Here is a 6532-nt window from a genome sequence, read left to right on the forward strand (position 1 = left end):
GGCTGTTGCCAGATCACATCCTGTACTATTCTACTACTTTCATTTGCATAGTATCTCATACCTAGAAAATACTCTTCTCATCTTTACTTTTTGAAATCTTCCCCCCCCCCTTCAAGAACCAGTTCCTGTTCTGCTTCCTCCACGAAGCATTCTCTCATTTCCCTAGTTGAAGTAAACTCTCTTGTCCTCAAACTTTTCTTAGAGCACTTTGAATCCCTGATCATATTCTAAATTGTATTTATTTAAATACATGTTATATTGTTTGATTACAAACTCTTTAAAGACAGGTGCCCTATATACAATAGTGCTTGTGAATTTTGATTGGTGAATGAATGTTAACACGATTTCAGACAAAGCTTCAACAAGATAAAGGTTGTATATGTTTTTTCTTTCTTTTTTAGGATATCCTGTCTGAGTCCAGTGAATGAGGCAATGGGTTTATCAGAGGTCTGAAGCCAGTGTTTCCAGAACACTCTAGATATTCCTTAGAACTTTTCACAGACAAGTGGTACTAGGGAAAGAGCATTGGAGTGGGAATGAAGATATTGTCTAAAGCCTAACCTCTATAGATTTTTGTTTCCTTGATTTTCAAATGAGAGGGTTGCACCATGGCCTTTGGCCTTTTTAGTTCCTTTCATCAACTCTAAAATGAAAACATCAGATCTGGCTAAAAATTATGAAGTAGGTTTTTTTTTGGGGGGGGGGAAGGGTTTCCTTTATCTCTTTCAGTTTCTTCAGTTGTACTCCTCCTTCCTTGATGTGAACTTCCTCTTACCTTTATTTAGGGCCTGAAGTCCCTTGCCCTCTCCATTCTTGAAAGATGCTCTTGGATCCTTCATGTGTATTAAGGAGTGAATGGATGCAAGGGAAACTAGAGGTCAGAAGATCTGATTCTAGTTTTGATTTTGCTATTTATATAACTAGGTAACTGTCACTGGGCAAATTACCCAATCTTTTCTAGACTTGGTTTTCTTATTTGTAAAATAGGAACAAATATATAGCTTACCTAAAGTATGGCATTGTTCTGAGGGTTAAGTGAGGGGAAAAAAAAGAGAAATTTGACATCAATATGTAAGTTATTATTATGAGCAGTGAGCATGTTTCTCCTGCTAGTTGTATTTGTGTTTTAACAGATAAAAGCCTAAAACCATAAGGATTAATTTTAAAGTTTTAGTGTAAAAGTGGGCACTTGGGAGGGAGCACTGGATTTTTCTAGAGTTCCTGAAATCACACCACATGGATAATTTCTTACTTTGCTTATAAGATTGGTTCTAGTAATGGAATAGAGAACAAGTCTGTTTTAGAGGCAGATTGGGTGGGCTGAATGAAGAACATTTCTCCGATGGTTCTGCAGAAGGAAATGTTATTATACCTTCCCTATATTAGGCACTTCACAGAGTGAAAGTTCTTGTTTTGTTTAGGCAATTAGTGGCTCATCAGGCCTTTCTCATTTGAATGAACTAGGACCTAATGGTTTAAAAAGGAGGGAGGAGAGAGTGGACACACAAGATCTTTCCTTCTTAAGGACAATTGAATACATTCCCCAGAGGGCAGTTATCTTTCCTAGGATTTTCCTGACAGCCTTATCTGGCTGGATGAAATAGGAAGGATACAAGTTGATTTGCATTTACTTTACATGATATTTACATACAATTTCCATAGCCACAGTTTATTGCTTTCTTGTGTTGCTAACTTGAAAAAGTTCCTTCTTGAGTTTTCCCCTCTCTTTAGCAATTCAACAAGTCTTTCTTTGAGAATCTATGAGGTGCAAGGCATTGATGTAATGAATGTTCTCAAGCTTATAAATAGGAGCAAAACGGGTTCTTGTCCTCAAGGCCCGTTATTACTAGCAAATTGTAACTTGGACCTTCTTTTCTTCCACTCCACCTCTCTCTGAGTGGCATTTGAGACTCCGCTGCTATACCTGTCTGGGAAGATTTCCTGCTCATCAGAGAACCTAGGAGGCAGAGAAGAATACTAAATTTTATTTGGTATGTAGTGGGAAACCTTACTGAAACTTTTGGAGCTGCAGAATGCTTTTACTGGGAGAGCTGAAATACACAAAATTATCATACAGAATATTGCATTACAGAGTTACAGATTAAGTGCTTGTGTGACTTAAGGGGAGAGATCCCATCTTGTTGGGCTTCAGACCTCTGAAAATGCTTCGTGGAGGATATAGCCTGGTCTTGAGAGTGAAGAGTGGAGAGGAAAGGAAGGAAATGATTCCAGGAGAAAGGAACCAAAAGATTAACAACACAGGTGGAAATGATTGAGATGAGATCATAGGACAACTATAAGGAAGTCATGAAAAATAATATTGAAAAGGTAGTTTAGGAGCCATATTACCCAGCGATTTAAATGTCAGGCGAAGAAGTTCAGACTTTTTGGTTTGTAATGAGTAACTAACTAGTCAAGATTTTCGATAAGGGGAGTGATAATGGAACTGGATTCTTTCCCTTTCATTCACTCATCACTTAGTCACTAGCGATGACCAAGGTCCTCCACACTAGAAACATACTGTCACACAAAGGACTGGGTATGGAGCGCGGGGAGGCTTTGGCGAAGGTCACAAAAATTCTCCAGGCCACCCTTTCATTCTCAGTCCTCCCTTCCCCCTCCCCCACCCCCGCCTTCTAGAGGAAAAATTGACGGGACTTTGCACCTATAGTTCCCAGTCTTTGACTTCGGGATTAACTGTCGTGTAATATGGAGGCTTTCTTCTTGAAGCGGTAGATTTTCTCTGTGAATTAATGACTCGAAACGTAACTTTTAAGGGGAGGTTTATTTTGAATGGAGTCCCTCTTTTATCCCTTGTAAAATCTTCTTCCCCACCCCCATCCCCTCGCCTTTGTTTGGGAGTGGTTAAATTCAGGGAACATCTTAATTCAGTCTTGTCATTCCTCTAGTGTGCTTCGAACCCCAACCCTTCATCGAGAGACTAGAACCTCCTCCGTGGAAGTCTGCAATGCTCCCTCCTCCCATCCTACAGTCAAACAAACAACGTGGAGAAGGGCATGGTGTCTAAACCTGTCCCCTGCGCCTCGGTGCTGGCTCTCAGTGAAGTTAAAAGGAATGGGAGGAGTCCCGGGAGTTGTGAGGAGCCTGAGTAATGGGTGCGGTTGCCCCCTGGAAATCCCAGCTCCTCAGGAACAAGTTGTTTCCTGTCTCAGGCATTCCGCGCGTCCCTTCCCCTCCCCCCTTGTCCCCAGTGCCCAAGCCCTGGGAGCAGTACCAGCCGGGAGCCCAGGGTCGGGAGAGCAAGCAGTGATGGGCGAGCCCTGAGCTCCTGCCCGCGCCTGGGTGGGTGGGGGGCCCTGCCTCTGGCAGAAGGTGGTATTTCTTTACGCCCCTCCCCCTCCTTCCTAGAGATCATTCCTCCAAGCCGGTGGGCAGGGACCTCTCTCCTTGCCAAGTTCCCCTTTTAGGCGGACCGAGGGAGGGAGTCCTTCCTGAACCGGACGGCGTGCGCATGTGGGTCCCGGAGAGAGATCCAGGAAACCTGGCAGCTTGGCGCCAGAGGCCGGGGGAATCAGGGCAGGAGCTCGGCCACGCGTCCCACTGCTGCTCCCCTATCCCTAGGATGGATTAGACTGGGTGTCCCGAGGAAGAGTGACAGCAATGTGTCCGCCATCTCCTTTCCTCTTGCTCCCAAAGCCCGTCACGACGCCTCCTTTTCTACCCCCGGGCCACGGGTAGGGGAGGTAGGGGGATTGGCTGGGAGACCTCAGCTCCCCGGGACACGCGGGGCGGGGCGGGGCGGGGAGAGGAGGAAGGAATTGTTTGTGTTTGGAGGCCGCCTCCCAGCTCGCCACGGACACCGTTACCAGGGTTACTTCTGGGGGGGGGGGGGAGAGCAACAGCGTGAGAGGAGCTGGGGGGGAGGAGCAGTAGCCGCTACTGGGGCGGCGGCGGCTGTAGCATCCCTAGCATCTGTAGCAGCAGCAACAACAACGACAACAACAACAATCCGGTCTCCATGACAACGATGTAGCTCTTCCCAACTGCAGGGCCTGATCAGCTGCACGGTGCCAGGGCGCGACTGTAGGGCTAGGGACCTGGAGGGCAAACAATGCATCCCTCCTAGCCAGAGGGGTTCCTCCGGAGCGGGTCGGAGAAGCTTGGCGTGCAAGTTGAGGGCGATGGGGAGGGACGAGGTTCTTCTACCTCTCACCTGTCTCCCAGACTTCTTTGGATCCTTTTTTCCACCTCCTTCCTCTCTCCTCTCCAGAGTCCTTCGCCACTTTTAATGAAACTCTGCCAGACTCTTCTCTCGTACCTTCTCCCATAGTGGTGCTGATCGGACACATTTATTTTGTGAATATCTGGGATGCCCCTCTCATGTTTGTGTGTATATTTTTTTTCATCAGCCTTTGCCCCTGTTTTCTCCCTTTCCGCACGATTTTAGCAGAATATTTACTCCCTTCACGTTTTTAGAGCTCTTCCAGATCAATTTGAAGGCAAAAAAAGCGGCAAGGGTTAGGCAAGTGGGGTTAAGTGACTTGCCCAGGGTCACATAGCTAGGAAGTGTCTGAGGTCACATTCGAACCCTGGAGCTCCCGTCTCCAGGCCCGCCTATCTATCCACTGAGCACCTAGCTGCCGCATCCCTAATCTCTTGAAGCACGATTCCCCTTCTTTCTCTAACCCTTTTTCTTTGTCTCCCTTCTCGCCTTTCCCCCTTTCTTTCCAAAGGGCTACAGTAATAGTTACGAAAACAGAATGAATAGCAAGCGAGCAACTAATTTATCACCTTAATTTCACTTGACTGACTTTTCTCCCTCCCGCTCCTACCCCCACCTCCATCTCCTCTCTGCCTTCAGGAAAGATGGGGAAGACAGTAGGATGGTGTTGGAAAGTAGATAATTAGATAGCTCCAAGAGAGTGCCCTCCTCTCTCTCTCTCTCTCTCTCTCTCTCTCTCTCTCTCTCTCTCTCTCTCTCTCTCTCTCTCTCTCTCTCTCTCTCTCTCTCTCTCTCTCTCTCTCTCTCTCTCTCTCTCTCTCTCTCTCTCTCTCTCTCTCTCTCTCTCTCTCTCTCTCCCCTCCCCCTCTCTCTCTCCCTCTCCCTCTCCCTCTCCTCCCTACTAAAGATTTCTTTCCACAGTCCCTGAGATAGCAGCTTCACTCTTACTACACTAAACCTCTCTAAGGCAAGTCTCTTCTCCCTTCTGTTGTCATCTATAACTCTCCTCTGATTCACTGTCACCTCTCTTCTCAAACTTTTTCTTCTACTCTCTTTTCTTCCCCCCCCCCTTCCAAAAGAAAATGTCAGTCCCACCACACTAATTACATTGTTCATAAAGGGAATATTTGACCCTGGGGGAACCTTGGCGCCCACCCCAGAGGATAAGGAAGGGCAGGACCCAGAGTTTGCTGGGAAGCCAGGCAGAACGGTTCCTACAGGAAAGGAAGAAAAAAAGGAGGGAAGGAAGTTCCCAGTAAAAAGAGGTGGAATTTGGGGTGGAGGTGGGATTGTTTTGAATTTGTTTCTTTTTTCAGGATTGAAAAGTCAAAACCAAGGTCTGCCTAGAGTAGTTTCAGCTACTGCCCCTCAGAGCCACTGCTGGAGTGATTTTTGCCTGACCTTATGCCTGGAGGAGGAGGCTAATTTTCTGGATCTGATTTTTCCCAATGACAATTGAAGCAACATGCTTTGAAGTCTTCCTACAAGAAATAGTCCAGCATATGTGCCTGTTTCCACTCCATTTCTCTCTTACCCACTTGAGGACAGTTTGAATCATTTTTTAAAGACCTCAGTACTAGACTGTGTTTTAGGTAATTTGAATTTTATCTTTCATTTTTCCACTCATGGTTTCCTCTACCCTTTGTACTTAGTCTCTCAGAGAGTCTAGCACATGGCAAAGTTCACATTACCTCACCTTTCTTATGGCCCTGGCCAAGAGCCATATTGCAGAGCCTAGATATAGAGAAGTCCTAGAAATAGAAAACTTGTTTTGTCCTAGGTGTTTGAATTGGTTAGTAAGAAAAAGCTACTCATGTACATTATTTTGTATATTAAAATATCTGTAATTTAAAAACTCTAACCTTCTGTCTTAGAACCAATACTAAATATTAGTTCCAAATTAGAAGAAAGGTAGGGGCTAGGTAATAGGAGTTAAGTGACTTGCTCAGCCTTAGGAAGCCAGGAAGTAGCTGAGACCAGATATGAATCAGGACCTTTCATCTCTAGGCCTGGTTCCATTGAGCTATCTAGTTGCTCCTTATATTTTCAAAAAGGGAAAAAGTTGAGTTCAGGAAACTACTGACTACTAGACATTGGTTACTGGCAAAATTCCAAAAGGGGTGACTAAACAGATAACCTGAGTATCAATCAACAAACATTAAAAGAACATGGCAACTCTCTGAGCCAACAAAAATTAAATAAGAACAAGTTAAAACAGAATAATCTTTGTTATTATCACTATTATTCTGACTACAAATCCAGAGCTTTCCCCACTGTCTTCCTATGTTAAACAAAAATCTTACTTTTGCTTCATTGACAAGTAGGAGTATTCAAATATTTTGATAAGAA

At 45.0% G+C, this 6532-nt stretch overlaps 2 long non-coding RNA genes across 2 annotated transcripts; one reads left to right on the top strand and one right to left on the bottom strand.

Annotated features, from left to right (window-relative positions):
* Window positions 1–1653: 1653 nt before the first annotated feature.
* On the bottom strand, window positions 1654–3917 carry LOC103106191 (uncharacterized). Its single transcript, XR_461332.2, has 2 exons — window positions 2666–3917; window positions 1654–1957 (listed from the first exon to the last, which is right to left on the bottom strand). It is a non-coding gene; the product is annotated as an uncharacterized LOC103106191 (long non-coding RNA).
* LOC103106308 (uncharacterized) lies at window positions 3850–6044 on the top strand. The gene is made up of 2 exons (XR_461333.2): window positions 3850–4347; window positions 5500–6044. It is a non-coding gene; the product is annotated as an uncharacterized LOC103106308 (long non-coding RNA).
* Window positions 6045–6532: the final 488 nt, after the last annotated feature.

The sequence above is a fragment of the Monodelphis domestica genome, chromosome 2 (genome assembly GCF_027887165.1).
Source record: "Monodelphis domestica isolate mMonDom1 chromosome 2, mMonDom1.pri, whole genome shotgun sequence".
Classification (NCBI taxonomy): Eukaryota; Metazoa; Chordata; class Mammalia; order Didelphimorphia; family Didelphidae; genus Monodelphis; species Monodelphis domestica.